General features: G+C 45.8%; 1 protein-coding gene across 1 annotated transcript in view; it reads right to left on the minus strand.

Moving 5' to 3' along the window:
* LOC307182400 (uncharacterized protein) overlaps window positions 1–16848 on the minus strand; it is a gene marked incomplete at its 5' end in the record, with an annotated part of 119224 nt that continues 102376 nt past the window's right edge. The window contains 2 exons of the mRNA XM_079913625.1: window positions 1–379; window positions 6755–6918. The remainder of the gene's footprint in view (window positions 380–6754; window positions 6919–16848) is intronic.

Here is a 16848-nt window from a genome sequence, read left to right on the forward strand (position 1 = left end):
TACGGGCATTTGTGTAGCTTCTTTGGAGAAATGGCTATTCGTCTTTTGCCCAGTTTTGAATTGGGTTGTCTTTTTATTGTTGCGTTGTCACAGTTCCTTACATATTTTAGATACTAGACCCTTATCAGATATATGATTTGCCAGTATTTTCTCCCATTCTGTGGGCTGTCTTTTCACTATGGTTTCAATTTGTGTTTCCCTGATGACTGCTGACGTTGGTTATCTTTTCACCTGCATGCTTTACCATCTGTATGGCCTCTTTGATGAAATGTCTGTTCATATCTTTTGCCCATGTTGGTCATTTCTTCCTACTAGAGCTGTGGCTGTAGACATTTTCCTTTAGAGTATATACGTGGTCAAACTCATCTCTGCAGCAGCACTAAGATGGATCAGAGACACAACTGTTAAGCTACGCGTCGCTATAGATTTTTTAAATTGTGATTAAAAAAACACGTAACATGGCATCTACCCTCAACAGTTAGGTACACAGTACAAATGTTAACTGCATGCGTGTCGTTGTACAGCAGATTTCTAAGACTTCTCCATTTTGCACAAACTGAAACTCTAGACCCGCTGAATAGTAACTCCCCATTCCCCCCACCTCCCGGCTCCTGGCAGCCACCAGTCTGCCTTTGCCTCTGAGTTTGACTACGTTAGGTGCCGTAGACCAGTGGAACCACGCGTCATTTGTCACTCTGTGAATGCTTTGTTTCACTTCACAGTGTCCTCCAGGTTCATCCATGCCGTAGCCGGTGACCGTGCTATAGATTTGGATCCATGCGAGGCCAGTTCTCATTTTTAACTCATTAATAATCACGTTCTCTCACCATGACTCAGTTTCTCCATCACGGAAAACTTGGCCGTAACTAAACTCAGAGCTTTGTGACTAATCCGTACTCTCGTCCCGTGGACCGCCTCACAGGTGGCAGTTACGCGCGCCTTTGCCAAAGAATCAGAGGTCAGCAGGAGAAGGTCTCATCCTGGTTTGTTGAAGAGGCTTCACTGAGTGGCCTCATTTCTTCATTAATTTTTCATTTATTGCATAAGGAAGCTCACCCTTTAATCCCCAGTCCATTCCAGAGTACCTCAGCACATATATCCTGAAATGCAGAGGGGAGGGCCAACAAGGGGTCTGGTTCTCAGTAAAGGGTCTTCTATGGCCCCAAAGGGAGGATGCTCAAGCTGGCCTCCATCTGGCCCCTTGAGGCACCCGGTTCTCGGGGAGTTGCTATGGAAACGTGCTCCAGTACTAGGAGGAAAGGAAATGAAGCATTCCGAGAGTCTCGCAGGCTGGCAATGGACGTTCTGACGTCTGTTCCCCAAGTCTCCTGCAGTTGCTTTCTTTGTTGAGTTCTTTATGTTTCACTGTTCCCATGTGGACACAGAGGCTGAATGTGTTGACTGTCCTTGTAGAGGCTTTACAACGCAGCATGAGAGATGTATAAGATCTCTGCCCATCAAGCTGTGGATTGAAATGAGAAGGGATGAGCGTTTATTGCCATTATCTTGGAAGCTAAAAATCTGCCACCATCTGAGCTCTCCTGTGCGCATCTCAGCTCATGCAACCTTCTCTTGGGAAGGGAAAACGTATCTTTGTCTTTATGCTTTTTTCTTCCCCAAACCCCCTCCACCCTGTAGGCCCTTTGCTTCTGCATCATCCCATCCCGGGAGGTGATCAGCAGCTTCAACTCTCCCCCGTCTCAGCACACACTGTGGTTTTGCGCACAGGCGGGGGCCCCTGGGGATGGATCTCGGTGGTCAGAACAAACACCACCTGTGAATTTTGAGCCAGAGGAGATTCCTCCAGTCTCCTCCATACTGCCAGACCCTCAGGGATGCTGTCAGGCTTCAGTTCCCATGGCTGGTTGAAATCAGCTGTGACCCCTGCAAGAGCCACACTTCCCCTGGGGGCCTAGGCAAACCCGGATGCTGCCAGCATGTTCTGGGGTCGGTGTCCCTGGAGCCTACTCAAGGCCAGTCCATTTACTCTGCACAGATGCAGAGAGAAGAATGTCGGTGCTAGAAGGGAGCCGAAAAGTCTTCTAGTCAACCCCTTAATGCACCATCACAGAAGAATTTTATAGGAAAACAAAGACCTGCCCCAGAGCTACAGCTCTTAGCAGGTGGCCAAGTGATGCTGTTTTGTTTGTTTTTTTTTGTTTTTTCCGGTACGCGGGCCTCTCACTGTTGTGGCCTCTCCCGTTGCGGATCACAGGCTCCGGACGCACAGGCTCAGCGGCCATGGCTCACGGGCCCAGCCGCTCTGCGGCACGTGGGATCTTCCCGGACCGGGGCACAAACCCGTGCCCTCTGCATCGGCAGGCGGACTCCCAACCACTGCGCCACCAGGGAAGCCCAGTGATGCTGTTTTGACTTTAAATACAATAATCATAATTTCAATGATAAAACTTAAAATATTAGTAGAAGCTAGCATAGGGTTCCAAAAGTGTGAAGCCTCTGTCGCAGCTTTGTAGTAAAGCAGAATAGTCATAATACAGATCAAAGGAAGTAAACCAATGCATGTGTGCATACGTACATACAGTACATTCATACATTCGTAAAAAGGAAGGACATTCTTGCACAGTGTCAGCTGGTAACGCTGCAGGTGCTTTCCAAATTATTTCTGTTTATTTATTTGCCCTGAGAAGAGGGTCATTTTTCAATCTCCTTATTCTGTGGCCAGAGAGAAGGGTTGATTTCTCAGTGTTCTGGGAAGTGGTTGTAGTTGTGTCTGGAGACCAGGGTTAGTCTCTGTGCTGTTTGTCTTTTTGTTTCCATCTCTAGGTTCTCCCTGCAGACCCGGGTTGGGCACCTGCCCGGTGCCCTCGGTTCCCACCTTTCTCTTTCTCAGAGTCCCGTTCTCTAGGCCCCAGAGATTTCTTCTGCCCCACCTGTCCTTTGCTGATCTGTGTTGTATAGCCCCGAGGCTCTGCTAGACAGGTGAAGCTGATCCCATGCACTAATTCCAGGTGAAGTGGTAAAGGAGATTAGTGGCATTGTTGCCTTTCCATGAACATTTACATTTTAAAGCGTTAGAGCCTTTAATTCTAAAAAAAAAGAAAAAAGAGTAGGAGGGGAGAGGGTAGGGACATGATAGGGGAAGGGGATTAAGAGGTATAAATTACTAGGTATAAAATAAGATACAGGGACTTCCCTGGCAGTCCAGTAAAAGACTTCGCCTTCCAATGCAGGGGGTGCGGGTTTGATCCCTGGTCAGGGAGCTAAGATCCCACATGCCCTGCGGCCAAAAAACCAAAACAGAAGCAATATTGTAACAAATTCAATAAAGACTTTAAAAATGGTCCACTTAAAAAAAATCTTAAAAAAAATAAGATACAAGGATGTAATATACAGCACAGGGAATACAGCCAATATTTTATAACTTTAAATGGAATATAATCTATAAAGTATTGAATCACTATATTGTAAACCTGAAACTAATATAGTATTGTAAGTCAACTACAACTGAAAAACAGTGAGTGGAACAGGCCACTCAAGCAACAGTGGGAACGCAGCTTTTCTTTTCTGGGCAATGCCTTGGGTCACTCAAACCACATAGTTGATAGCACCCAGACACCATGCACAAGCCCAGGCCCAAGTTTGTTCCTCTGTCCAGTTCTTCCTAAGGAAGATTAAACCTGCTTTACTCCAGGTGTGTCTTTTATGAGTATTTATCTGTCTATAATCTGGTCCTAAGCTACTCATGAAAAGGGATCCTCTCCTTTGAATCCAATGTATTCCTTAGGATTAGGTTCAGGCCAAGGACCAGAAAACCCAAGAGGCTTAGGTAGAAGTTTGTTTCTCACTCTTGTGAAAGTCAGGTAGGCAGGCCAGGCTTGAATGGAATGCCCTGGGGTCTGGCCCTTCCATCTGGTTACTCCACTGTGCATGGTCTCCATGACTAACTCGACTCATGGCCTAAGATGTCCACTCCAGCTCCAGCCATCACGTCTGCATTCTTGCCAGTAGGAAGGAAAAAATGTTAAGAGAAGGACATGCCTTTTCCCTTCATGAAGCACTTCCCAGAAGTTGTACATTATACTATTCTACCTACCACTTCTACCCACATCCCGTGGTCAGAACTTGTTCACATGGCCGCACTTGGTTCAAGGCAGCCGGGATACGTGGGTTCTCACCTGGGCAGTTACAGTTAGTTACAGCCAGTTCTCACAGGACTCTGTTACCGAGGAAAAGAGAGAACCAATATAGAGGGGCCACTGGCAGTGGTGTTTGGCTCTTCTGCTATTTAAATAACCAAATGAGTCTTCCCTCCCAGGGACCCTGAAAATCAAATGTGATGTTGCAGTCCATTCACAGCCCCACTGCTTCCCAGGTGTCCTCATAATGTCACAAGAGATAAATGAACTGGCCTAAGGACAAGGACTTGAGCTCTGACCAGACTTGTTGGTCGTCAGTTGGTCACCAGGTGTTTATTTAGTGCTCCCAGACTTAGGGCATATAAGGGCAAACACTGTCTGATAATGACCTTCATTCCCATCATTAAGATTAAAGAGAGAGACCAGCTGCTCTAGGAAGAGTCCTGCAAGTACAGAGAGAGAGGGAAGGGGTCTGAGGTGAAGGGGGCCCCTCCCCTCATCGTGTATGTGTGCTGCCTTCCTTCAGCACATCCGATTCTCATCCCCGCCATCCCTTTGACGAGGGAACCACCCTGACCCTACGGTGACTTCTGCAGACATCTAAGCTCATTCATAACATGGATGTTATTAGCGTAACTCTCCAGGGATCATGTGATTCTGAAGTCCTTGCAGACCATTTCATCGCAGTCTGCTGTGAACCAGGAACATATGTGAAATGTAGCAGTTTTCCAAACTGTAAAGTCTTATTCCCAGGAGAAACAGTGTACTGGGGCTTGGCTTGGGGGGGAAAAACTCAGTCACTCTTTTTCCAGATGCCTTGTTTCTCTCTGTGGGTGTTGCTTCTGTAACTGAGATAGTCTGGTGTATTTACGCAATTTTCTTTTCTCTGTAAAACACAGCTGCCAGCAGGGTCCTGTGCTTTGCCAAAAAATCAGCCTGTTTTTAGTTAAGTCTGCTGTGTTTACACAGAAGTAAAACTGGAGATAGGGAAGGTCCTGGGATGGGCACTTAACCCATCCGAGCCAGGTCTATCCTCTCCAAATTTAAAGGCCTCCAGTCTTACTTTGATGAACTGTGCTGGTACATAACAGTCTTTATTTTCAGGAAATGGGGAGTTAGCCAGTTAAGATTTTTACTAAGTCACTGGCTATAAACGTATTGATTTTGGTCACTCTAGATTGCTCAGGCTTTGATTTCATCATTCTTTTAGGTGATTATCATGATTTGGTTGGAATCTCTAGTGTGTCTCTGTGTGGCCCCGTGTGAGAGAGCTGACCTTCCCAGAGTGTCTAATTTATTCTTTTTATTTTATTTATTTTTTTAAATTTTTATTGGAGTATAGTTGATTTATAATGTTGGGTTAGTTTCTGCTGTACAGCAAAGTGAATCAGTTATACATATATCCACTCTTTTTTAGATTCTTTTCCCATATAGGTCCTTACAGAGTATCGAGTAGAGTTCCCTGTGCTATACAGTAGGTCCTTATTAGTTATCTATTTTATATATAGTAGTGTGTATATGTCAGTCCCAATCTCCCAATCTAATTTATTCTTAGAGACCAGCTGATATCTGGACAGAATCAATCCATTTCTACTGTTTATCACATACTAGTAATCTGCATTATAAAATATAAAGCTTCCTTCTCCGGCAGCTTAAAAGCTGCAGTTGGATGGGTTGGATGGAAGTTGAGCGCTCGAGTAGGCATTTAGCTTACTCCAAAGAAGGGCAGCTTTTCTGTTGGAATGGGGAGATCAGAAGATGCAGATATGTTTAAGGAATGAGGAAGAAAGTTGAGGAGACTATTCTGCCCCCCCCGTTTCTCTCATACACACACACACACACACACACACACACACATACACACACACATACATACATACATACATACATACATACATACATACATACATGGAAGTGTTTATTTCTCTATAAAGCAGGAAGCAAAGTCATCTGCCAGGAGTGAAGAAAGAGGCGGTAGGAGAAGGGTTTGCGCAGAGTGCTGAAGGCTGGCATCACAGTTGTGAGCGACAGGAAAGAGTTGACTTGAGACACATAAAGGAAGGGCTGGGCAGGGTTGAAGCTGGAGACGCTGAGTTTGTAGCGGAAGCAGTCAGCATCTGGGAGTAGAAGGAGAGAAGGTAGGTCTTTGGTTAGATCTGGAGCTGCTGTACTGTTGGGGTTTTTATTAAAAGGACAAGAAGGCGGAGGGGTTGCGGGTATGAGAACATAGTTGAAGTTATGGGTCACTGATTCATTCATCCATTAAGCAAATATTTATGAAGCAGCCGTGGGAGACAGGGTGGCTGGCTAGGGAAGGAGGTGAAGTCAGGAGTAAACGGAGAGGTGAGGAGGTAAGAAGCCTCAGGAAGTCAAGGACCAACAGAGGAAGTGAGGGCGTGAGCAATCTGGAAGGATGACAGTGGAAGCCGGTGTGTAAATAGCTCAGCATGTGTGCCAAGCGTTATTATAGATTTTGGGGTAAATTAACTCATTTAACTCTCACAGTAACTGTATGAGAAAGGACTATTGTTCTTCTTATTTTACAAGCATGGGAAGGTTAAGTAACTTGTCCAAAGTCTCCCCACTATTACAGAGCTGGAATTTGAACCCAGATAGCCTGGCATCAGAAGGCCCAGGCTTTCACACACTGTACTTACACTGCCTCTAGGAAGGTGTGGTCAGAATGGGTGCAGAATGTTAAAGGTGGAGTGGTTCCACACGATTACCCCATACTGAAGACATCCATAGGAGAAAGGGGCTAAAGCCCGGAATAGACAAACATCCCTGAAGGCAAAATCGAGGTGCATTATCCGTGTGGTTCCTGTGGGGAGAGAAGAATGGGCTAAAAGCATTCACGGGTGTAGGCTGGTGATTAGAAGGCCAGTGGATGACAAATGAAGAAGTGGAGATGGTCATACAATCAGATGGCCTGAGTCTGAAAGAAGGCTCCAGGGTTCTCATATGTGAGTAGAGGAGGAATAGTTTGGAAATGCCATTGTCGGGGAAAGAAAAAGCGAATCCCTTCTCCCAGCCCTGCAGCCTGAGGGACCGGGAAGCTGTGTTCTTAGGGACAAGCCAGGCTTTAGCGAAGCAGGCAGATGGAAGGAGGATTGTCCCTGTGAGATGAAGGTGCTTGAGGATTGATTTTCTATACTGCAGAGTTCCAGGGATTTGGGACGGAGGAGGGTGTGGGGAGCCTGGATCAAAGCAAAAGAACACAGAGAAAATTAGAGTGGCAGCAGGGCCAAGGATGGGAGACGGAAGGGGCCAACATTTGGGGTGATGACAGACCTGGACAGATTGTTTGCCTTCAAGGGTCCAGGTAGGGCCCTGGTGTGAAGTTGCATGGGCCTCCGTGCAGGCCATGGCCCAGGTCATGATCGTCGTCCAAAGGGCTCGGGTTGGCCTTCCATCTGAGCCAGGCCAGTGAACATGCTTTCCGCAGACCATCAGCTTTCCTTTCAGCTTTCCTTTAGCCGTGGCAACAAGCTGTGAATGGGCTTATTCTGAGGGACACTCTATCCCTGTCCAGCATAGAGCTCCGTGACAGTCTGGTGAAATGTAAGGACCCCTTTTCAGAGTAATAATTTAAATGCATAAAATAAGATGCCCAGGGTTACAAAGGCAACCAATTTTATGTACACAGGTGATCAGAATATGAAAAACGAATTTGTGATATAGAAATATACATGCTCTATTGACACATTCTAAAATAAGAACTAGCTACAGGTCTAATAAAAATTTCAAAGTAATGATGAGCAAAAGGACTGAAATTGGGTCATTTATAGAGACATGGATGGACCTACAGACTGTCCTACAGAGTGAAGTAAGTCAGAGAAAAACCAATATTGTGTATTAATGCATATATGTGGAATCTTAAAAAAATGGTATAATCTTATTTGCAAAGCAGAAATAGAGATACAGATGTAGAGAACAAATGTATGGATACCAAGCGGGGAAGGATGGGGTGGGATGAATTGGGAGATGGGGATTGACATATATACACTATTGATACTATGTATAAAATACATAACTAATGAGAACCTGCTGTAAAGCACAGGGAACTCTACTCAGTGCTCTGTGGTGACCTAAATGGGAAGGAAATCCACCAGTGACATAAATGCCGGGTATTGCTAATGCTGCTGCGGCTCGTTGAATGAATGTGTAACAGGGTGAAATGGGATATTTCAGTGAGTGAAAATAAATATGTGATATCTTCCCACCCAAATCCACAGTCTGTGAATTCTACTTACAGACCCTTTGGGGCCTGAGGACCCCAGAGTAAGAACCCCATAGAGGAAGCACACACATAGGACCTAATTCTTGATATGCAGACAGTTTAGGACTCCTGGCTTTTCCCATTCTCCTATAGATGCCTAAAAAGTTGAGAACTGTTGCTTTTGTGGGTGGACCTCATTCATAAAGGTTTGTGAATACAGTGTACTTGTCAGATCTGTAAATCAGATCTTCAAATCAATTTGTGCCCCCCACTATGTAGAGTCAAGTCTGGACCAGAGCCTGGGACAGACACATGTCATTGGAGTTCCACCGATGCCCCGTCCTTACAAGCCCCTCCTTCACTCTGTGCTCCAGATCTTCTGGAACGGGCTTTCTCAACCTTAGCACTGTTGGCATCTGGGGATGGATACTTCCGTGTTGTGGGGCCTGGCCTGTGCGTTGAGAGATGTTTGGCAGCATCCCCGGCCTCTGTCCACTGACGGCAGTAGCATTATCCCTTAAGTCATGACAAAAATGTCTCCAAACACTGTCAAATATCCCCGGGAGGTAAAATCACCCCCAATTTGAGAACTATCCTCCAGAACACGGTTTCAGCTGTTAACCCAATAGTAGTAGCCACTGTCTGCTATGGCCATTGTCAGCTGCAGAGGAAGACAGTTCTACTGCACGTGTCAGAACGGCATCCCGTCCCCTTAGTGTCACATTAACCTCTTACTAATCATACAGAGCAACGTTCACACATTGAAGGGACTTCTCATTCCAGTCATGGAAAGAGAACCTTTTATTTTCTTAACCATTTTTAAATTGGAGTACAGTTAATTGACAGTATTGTGTTTCAGATTACAGCAAAGTGATTCAGTTATATATAAATATTTTTCAGATATTTTTCCATTATAGGTTATGATATTGAAATGTAGTTAAGATATATTATATCTTATATCTTAATATAAAGATATTGAAATATAGTTCCCTGTACTATATAGTATGTCCTTGTTTAACTTACATAGTAGTGTACAGATGTTAATCCCAAGCCCTTAATCTGTCTCTCCCCCCATCCCTTTTGGTAACCATATGTTTGTTTTCTATGTCTGTGAGTCTTTCTGTTTTGTAAATATGTTCATTTGTTTCATTTTTTTAGATTCCACATATAAGTGACATCATAGGATATTTGCTTTCTCTGACTTAACTTCAATTACTATGATAATATCTACATCATCAATGTTGCTACAAATGGCATTATTTCATTTGTTTTTATGGCTGAGTAATAATTCCATTGTGTATATATATATCACATCTTCTTTATCCACTCATCTGTCGATGGACGTTTAGGTTGCTTGCATGTCTTGGCTGTTGTGAATAGTGCGGCTATGAACACTGGGGTACATGTATCTTTTTGAATTAGAGTTTTGTCCAGATATATGACCAGGACTGGGATTGCAGGATCATATGGTAACTCTATTATTAGTTTTTTAAGGAATCTCCATACTGTTTTGCACAGTGCCTGCACCGATTTTCATTCCCACCAACAGTGTAGGAGGGTTCCCTTTTCTCCACACCCTCTCCAGTGCTTATTATTTGTAGACTTTTTGATGATGGACATTCTGTCTGGTGTGAGGTGAGACCTTATTGTAGTTTTCATTTGCATTTCTCTAGTAATTAACGATGTTGAGCATTTTCTCATGTGCCTGTTGGCCATCTGTATGTCTTCTTTGGAGAAATGTCTGTTTAGGTCTTCTGCCCATTTTTTCATTGGGTTGTTTATTTTTTGGATATTGAGCTTTATGAGCTGTTTGTATATTTGTAAATAAAGCTGTTATCAGTTGCATCATTTGCAAGTATTTTCGGCCAGTCCATAGGTTGTCTTCATTTCGTTGATGGTTTCCTTTGCTGTACAAAAGGTCCCATTTGTTTATTGTTTTTATTCCGTTACTCGAGACGGATCCAAAAAAATATTGCTACAATATATGTCAAAGAGTGTTCTGCTTATGTTTTTCTCTAGGAGTTTTATAGTGTTCAGTCTTACATTTAGGTCTTTAATCCATTTTGAGTTTAGTTTGTATATGGTGTTAGATAATGTTCTAATTTTATTCTTTCACATTAAGCTGTCCAGTTTTCCCAGCACAACTTATTGAAAAGACTGTCTTTTCTGCATTGTATATTCTTGCCTCCTTTGTCAGAGATTAATTGACCATAAGTGCTTTGGTTTACCTCTGGGCTTTCTATCCTGTTCCATTGATCTATATTTCTGTTTTTGTGCCAGTACCATACTGTTTTATTTTAATTATTATTTATTTATTTATTTTACAGTAGGTCCTTGCTAGTTAGGTCTAACTGAGATGCTAGGACGTCCCCTCGGGCAGTGGTTCTCAAAAATGAAACGGTCATGAGAAGCACCTGGGCATCTTGTTAAACCGCAGATTACGATTCAACAGGCCTGGGATGAGGCCTGAGATTCTAAATTTCTAACAAGCTCCCAAGAGACGCAGGTGCTGCAGGTTCAAGACCACACCTTGAGGGACGAGACCCTCCCATCGGTGTGTCTTCGACAGGGGAGTCCAGTCTTTCCCGAGCCTGTCACAACTAGCTGGCAGCAGTCCAACAGGTGTGGACTCCAAGAGAGGCTGGCACTGGTGGGCTCTACCTAAAGCAGAGAAGCTAAAGGTAGTAACTAACTAAGGTAGTTACTAAGGTAGCCCAGCCAACTACCCTTCAGTATCACCTCCAGCCAATCAGATGGCACCTTCCCGTGAAACTTCTTTAAATCCACTTCCCATCCTTTCCGAGGGGTGGGCACTGCAGCGGGAGACAAGCCGCTCTTTCAGGGAAGAGGCAGCAGCTGAGCAGCTGAAAATAGCTCCGAGGGCAGATGAAGTGGGGCTGCATCTCTGCTTGGGCTGTCAGCGCAAAGCCCTCCCAGGGTAGCTCTTCGTGGAAAGTCCCCCTGTGACCTGAGCCGGCAGAGAGGCAACTCCAGTGGGAATAAGCCAGCTCTCACGTGCTGGGCAGGACTGGTTCCAGCACCCACACCTCAAAGGTAAGACCAGGAGCCCCAGGGGCAGCCGTTTCTTCCGGTCGGGACCACTGTGGTTCTTCCTCTCCTTTTCTGAAGGAAGCTGCCCGCTGGGATTTCAAGGCGATACTCTGGCCCCCGCGCTCCCGTGAAGTGGCTAGAAACTGCTGTTGTCTTTCACTAGAGAAGACGTAAAGGAAAAAGATTTTCTCAGTAGCGAGAAAAGCTGTTAGACTTGGTTGAAGCAGAGCAAGGTGCCCCAACCCCCCAGGTAAACGTGTGCAACCCTGTTTTCCCCAGAGGAAATGAGGCAGTTTTTGAAACGTTTCTTAAAGCGACTGTGAATTAGCTTGTGATACTCTTCAAGGCATCTGCCCGCAGAGTCACGCTTTGAGCAGACTTGCCAGTGAATCGTTTTGGGAGGCTACGTGGCTGATTTCCCCACTCAGGAAGAGCTGCAGGAACCTCTTGCTTTCCCTTACCGACCCCTGGTTATTCGTTACAGATGGCGGTAGTGGAGGGTGGATCTGAATGACTGAGGGCAAATGCCAGGAATATTTTGCTCACCTTCTCACCCCCAGGACACCAGTCAGCACTATTTGTTGCACGAATTTATGAATCTCCAAATTACTGGGTTAGTAAATGGAACTGGCAGGTCAGCCTCTCTGCCAATTACATGTCCCGGGCGAATGCACGTGGTCCCGCCATGCAGCTCCCCTTGGTTCTCCCACCTGCAGCCTGCTTGTTTGGGCGCTGGCTGTCTCAGCTGTGCTGCTTCGTTTTCCCTTTGTCTACGCTCTGCTCTCGCTCTGGCCATTCATTAGCCTGCTAGATTCAGGGCCCTCTTAGAAACTACCCGGACGCTAGCTCTGCTTTCCTGCTTACAGAGGACAGCCAGGTGGAGCCTTGAGAGCCCTCACCAGGTGTGCTGTCACCAGCACCACTGTCTAACTTGCTCGCGGGGGCCATCAGAGGGGAAGGTTTGAGAAAGTAGGGCTTTGCCGCATTGCCTTGAAGCCCAGTTGGAGTAGAGGTCAAAACCCTCCTCTATGTCCTTTTAACCCCTTTGTTCGTCTTCCCTCTGTGCCCAGGCAGAGGGACTTTTAAACTGGAAAAGGTATTGGTTCAGAGCTGAGCAACCCAGCCTAGCATGTCAGGGCCGCGATGGCTTCTGGGAAATGGCCAGAACCTACCTGGAGCTAATGGGGACACGAGTCACCAACCTGCGCTGGACCTTGCCTGGTGTCATCTCTGTGTCATCTTAGGGTCAGCTTAGTGTCCTCCCACCACTAGGATGGATGTTCACCCAGTATTCCGTTTTAACCAAGCCTGGCCCTCTAGCAGTATTCATAACAGCTGGAAGGGACAGTGTTCCGAGTCAATTTAATCAGACAGTTCCAGATGTTTCCTTTCAGTGGCCAACTGTGTGTATGTGACGCCTTCAGGATGCCTAGGAGAACGCCAGGGGCTCTGAGGACCTAATCAACAACAGACACGCTTAGGCAGCGGTGGCCAGGGCTTGGCCAGGTGGAAAGGATGAACAGCTGGGGCACAGAGGATTTTCAGGGCAGTGGAAATACTCCGCATGATACTATAATGGTAGATACACGTCATTATATGTGTTCAAACACCAAGAGTGACCCCTAATGCAGACTGTGGACTTTGGAGGATGATGGCGTGTCAGTGTAGGTCCATCCGTTGTAGCGGATGCTTCACTCTGGTGGGGGGGGGACGTTGCCGGTATGTGGCTCTGCTCCTCTGAGAATGAGGTACAGGGAGAGAAAGTCATGGATTAAGACCTGGAGGCGCGGGGACACGCTCTGGCCGATCTGGACGTGACGGGTGGGTTGTCTGCACACGACGGGGGCAGGAAAGAGGCTGCTGTTGGTTATGACAGAAACTCATCTAGGGTTCCTTCCCCGACCCTGCCTCGCCTGGCCCCTCCCTCCCTCCCTCTTGGGGAACAGACGCTGAGCTGTGTGCAGGCTGGAAACTCACATTCTGCGTCAGATGCTTAGTTTATTTGGGAGCCGATTGTGAGCAAGCTTGGACCTCCTTGTCTGCTTCCCTGTGGCCCAAACACTGGCTGGCCACATGGCCAGGCATGGGCCAGCCTGGAATGAAGACCCTGTGGTAGGGCCCCCCATGGTGTCCAAGACTTCAGGCTGCCTCGGTTGGCTAATTCTCACCTGGGGTGATTTGCTCACTCCTGGTTGCTGGAGTCTGGGGAGGGGGGTGGGGACCCTTCGGGATGACCTTTCTCACGTCTTGTTTGAACTCTTACAATTTGGCTGAATTTCTTTTTTTAAAAAAATTTATTTTATTGAAGTATGGTTGATTTACAATGTGTTAATTTCTACTGTACAGCAAAGTGATTCTGTTATACATATATATATATATATACATTTTTTCATATTCTTTTCCATTATGGTTTATTACAGGTTACTGAATATAGTTCCCTGTGCTATATAGTAGGACCTTGTTGTTTATCCATTTTATATATACCAGTTTGCATCTGCTAAACCCAAACTCCCACTCCATCCGTTCCCCACCCCCTCTCCCCCTTGGCAACCACCAGCCTGTTCTCTATGTCTGTGAGTCTGTTTCTGTTTCATAGAAAAGTTCATTTGTGTCATATTTTAGATTTCACATAGAACTGATATCATATGGTATTTGTCTTTCTCTTTCTGACTTTCTTCACTTAGTATGATCATCTCTAGGTCCATCCATGTTGCTGCAAATGGCAGTATTTCATTCTTTTTTATGGCCGAGTAGTATTCCATTGTATATATATATATATATACACCACAACTTCGTTATCCATTCCCCTGTCGATGGACATTTAGGTTGTTGCCATGACTTGGCTGAATTGCTTAAGGACCTGGCTCAGTGGTTGTCGGATGTGGCTGCACATTGAAATCACCCGTATGAGTCTCGCTGGTTCTGATGTAATTGGTCTGGGGTGTGACCTCTGCAGTGGGAATGTTTAAAGCTCCCTCTGATGATTCTAGTGTTGGGAAAAGGCGGGGGCTCAGTGGCCCAGCTGAAGCATTTCTAGATCTGATGAGGAGTAAATAGCCTGACACTGGAACTCCTTACTGCCCTCATCTGGTTCATACAAAGAAGAGATGACTTGGAGAAGAAAGATTGGATTAGGATGCTTCTCTGGAAACCCTCCTATCTTTAAGGCTAAATGTTCTTTAAGGCTAAATCCACCAGGTGACCAATCTCTTATCTTTTGAGTAAAGGATTTGAAAACACTTTTGATACATGTTATATATCAGATAAGATACAGAATGCCCAGTTAAACTCGAATTTCAGAAAACAGTGAATTTATTTAGTATAAGCATAGCCTATGTAATATTTGGGATATACTTATACTAAGAAATTGTTCAAATTCAACTTGGAATCCCGTATTTTTGTCTGAAAACATTGGGAGATTGTAATAGATAAAGTACTCAGAATTCTTCTGTTACAGATGACAAAAACCCAACTGAAACTAATTCAAGCAAAAAAAAAATAAATTAATTAATGGGTTTCTGTAACTGAAAAGCCTGCTTATTGGGGCTGTGTTTAGATGTGTCCAGGGAGCTGTCTCCATATTTCTTAGCTCCTCTTTTCTCCATCCAAGTCTTTCGAAATAGAGGGAAAGAAGGCCTTTGGGGGCTCTGGCCTTGCCTAGTCCTAACAGCTTGTGATCCCAGTGGAAGAGAGTCTCTCCTGAGTGCTGAGGAACAGGCAAGGCTGATTTTTCTGGCTTGAGGCCACACATCTACCCCTGAACCACTGTGGCCGAGGAAGTTGAGTAGTGGGTTTGCTCTTGTGTTTATCCCATGCCCGTCCCTATGGCTGGAGGGGTGGTTACTCCCTGCCCCCGCCCCAAATCACATGGACTGATCAGCATTACAACAGATGGGAATATGGGCGGTTTTCCAAGCGAAAGGATTCTGAGCATGCGTATGTCTACTACATGCAAAGAGGGAATGCACTTTTTTTTTTTTTTTTTTTTTTGCGGTACGCGGGCTTCTCACTGTTGTGGCCTCTGCCGTTGCGGAGCACAGGCTCCGGATGCGCAGGCTCAGCGACCATGGCTCACAGGCCCAGCCGCTCCGCAGCATGTGGGATCTTCCCAGACCGGGGCACGAACCCGCGTCCCCTGCAGGCGGACTCTCAACCACTGCGCCACCAGGGAAGCCCGGAATGCACTCCTTGATCATCCCAAGCGTGACATCCACTGCCTAAGGAAGGGAGGATCTGAATTAGCTAGGATGGCTGTGAGGTCAGAAAGAGTGGGCGACCCCCTGAGGGTCTCTAAATGAACTTCACAGCTGTTAAGCTGTTCTAGCAGGAGAGCACACACACCTTACCTCTCTGCCGTCCAGCGGGGGCTCGTGCATGAAGAAGAGACCAAGGTCTTTAGTGTGTCATGTGGGGTGGGGCTAGAGGGCCAGTACTGCCTTGCCTGGGGCATCCTTCCTCCAGCTCTGTGTACCCCTCTGGCTATACAGAAAGGGGGAAACCTCTCAATCTGCTATGGTTGAAGACCCCCACTTCTGATGTCTGAATGGCTCATCCACAACATACTGACTGCACTGTGCCCTGGTCACCTCACCAAGGTGGCACCTGAAAATTCTCTGGCGGGTGGGTGGCTGGCTGTTTACACTCCAGAGGGAGGGGGAGGGCTGCAGGAGTTGCCCCATTCTGCTCTGTGTCATGACCTTTCTGTTCGTGGGGCTCATGTTTGAGTTCTCGGCTGTCCCGCTAGAGCATAGGCTTCTTAAAGGCAGAGATTCTTCCTTCTCTTCTTTCCTTGGGTCCAGCGTGGGGCTTTGTTGGATGTATTAAATTACTAGAAAGGTGGGGAAGAAGGCTCTGTTATCCTCCTGTCCCCAGTTCTCATAAACCAACATTTCTATTTAACACACCTATCCATCAGGGAGTGTCTATCAGAATCAATGTGTTCAAATGAAATGGCCTATCTCATGCTTTAGGAAATCGTGGTGGAGAAGGTGGGGATGTTGGGTTGGACAGGAATGTGTTTTTGGTTTTTGAAGAGCTCCACCAATAATTCTGATAAGCTGCTCTCTTCTTCCCACAAACCACCTTCAACGGAAAATAGTTCTGAAACAATTCTCTCCTGTGGCTTAGAATATCAAAACTAAGTCTGGAGCAGCAATGCCTGTGGTTCGATTTCAACACATCTTCACACTACGTGGTATGCCACGATTATGTTGGAAATAATTCAGTAGAAACGTCAGCCAAATAAAGTTGCATGTCGCTAACCAATTCTAGTCTTATATTTAGAAGTACTTTCATGCAAGCACAAAAGGAGATTTCTAGAAAAAGAGGTTCATTAATTGGGGGAGGTGGTTTCCCTTCTTCCGATGACTTAGGTTTAGTTCTGACAGAGCTTGAGGGTGGGACTTAAAGTTCTTTTTCCTCTGGCTCCTGAAAAACGTGTTGTGACAGTGATCCCCATGATGTCTGGGGATGGAACTACTA

This window comes from Stenella coeruleoalba (assembly GCF_951394435.1).
Source record: "Stenella coeruleoalba genome assembly, chromosome: 2".
Classification (NCBI taxonomy): Eukaryota; Metazoa; Chordata; class Mammalia; order Artiodactyla; family Delphinidae; genus Stenella; species Stenella coeruleoalba.